Here is a 2111-nt window from a genome sequence, read left to right as displayed (position 1 = left end):
AAAGGATGGGCTTTAAAACTATAGTTGTAATGTTACAACATCATGCTCGTACATGTTAAACTGAGATCTAAGAAGAGCACAGAGAAACTTTTCCCTTTCAGCAGATGAACCTGGAAACAGCTTAGAGTCAAACTAGGCATCCTTCTGCACAGGGAAGCTCAAACATCCATGTGAAGATGGGGAGCGGGCTACTTGGGTCCGGTAAGCTCTTTTCTTTCTAACTCCACACTTCTGGAATTCTTTCATTTCCAATTGCTTCAATTACATCACTAGAAGCAATTTATCAGACTTCACGCAGCTCTCTCTGGAGCCCCAAAAGGCTTTATACAACCTTTTTTCACCTCCTAGTACTCCCCAATACTTTTTTCAGTGTAAAGTAAAATGCTTTAAAGATTAATTATAACATATCATTCTTTCTAGTATATTCATGTTTAATTTCAAAAATGTAATCATCCTAGATTTACTATGCATCTCTAACCCAGACTACATTTTTTATGTTCCAATCCCTATATGTATCCTACACCTAATCTAAAACATCTATTGACATCAACTTTTCACAAAATTAAGAGTATTGCCTATAGATAGACAATTAGCACATTTTTTAACGGCATGTTACAATACATAAATACTAAGTATCAATACTGTTGAAGAATGAATGTCAAATATAATATATATTACGTTAATCAAGTAAATCTTCAAATCAGTCATCATCTTAATATCATGAAAACATGCAGATTTCTTCTAATAGGGCACAAAAAGAACATTACTTTCTAATATAAAACTGATGTAATAAACCAAGTATCCAGTACCCATACAAATCACTTCTCCTTCCCAATTTGCTCGATGAGCTGCTGAACTTACACAACAGATTGTCTTTTTATGGCCCTATAATGCTGAAAATGATTCCAGAGAAGTATTATAATTATAGAGAAACACACAACATATTTTATGAAGCCATGTTACACTTCTTTGTTTCACTTTAGCATAATCAAAATAAATGTGTCATAATTTTTGCCTTACACACTGCAGGACCCGTCTTTATACAATAATCTTCACACATTATTCAGAGGCTTTGACCTGCTATTTACAATCATTTTAAATCTAAAATGTTCAAAGAAACAACACATCATGGGAACCATAAAATAAACAGAGCTGTAGGCTTAATGATGTTAGAGAATTGACTAGAGCACTGGAGAATTGACTGCAACGCTGAACACAAATTATATATATTTATCTTCTTGTACACTAATAAATACTTGCTTGTGTGTCATTTCAACTCAAAATATTAAAATCTGAGGGTCTCTTGACACGGACTAAAATTAATTTCCCCAAGATTTTATGATTGTTTCATTAAACACAATCCATTAATTCTGCAGCAAGCTTAAATAGAAAAAAACAATACAAATCACTATTATGCTGCAGCAAACTTGCTATTATTTACTTTCTGTAACAATTATTTTTTGGTGATTGAAGAGTTGTTTGTCCATTTATGGCTGACTTAGCTCTAGGGCAGCTACTCTATGTAAAAGTTGAATTAATTATGATAGCATGGACTGACACAAGCATTGCACTAGACAATATATATATATCTATATATATCTACATATCTATATATATATATATATGTCTATATCTATATATATGTCTATATCTCTATATATATATCTATATATATCATATAGGGAGTACATGGAAACTTTGTGTTCGGTATGACCATATCACTCTAAAGGAAGTCTGTTTTATTGATTAAATATGTAACACATACTTCTAACTGTAGCAATAAAGTCCACTTTCCAGACACACAAAAAAAGGGAATTCCAAAACAACTTAAGGTCTGAGAAAGACGGTAAGGGGAAAGGAAAATAGAAATGGGACGGAAAGATAAGATAAAGCCAATTTAAAAAATAGTTAACAAAAGCAAGAAAGTCAGGCAAAGAGGGAATGGGAAAGGTAACAAACAAGAATGCAAAGCTTTGACACATCTTCAATTTGGGGGAAGGAACGCGTTGTGATATCCTTCCTTAGTGTCAATTAAGCACCAACACACTGTTACCAATTCAGATCTGATCAGATGTTTCCTGATTTTTCTGAAAACTGTGGGAAAATGTTTG

Source organism: Etheostoma cragini, chromosome 13, assembly GCF_013103735.1.
Source record: "Etheostoma cragini isolate CJK2018 chromosome 13, CSU_Ecrag_1.0, whole genome shotgun sequence".
In the NCBI taxonomy this organism is placed as follows: Eukaryota; Metazoa; Chordata; class Actinopteri; order Perciformes; family Percidae; genus Etheostoma; species Etheostoma cragini.
Note: the sequence above shows the minus strand (reverse complement) of the source record.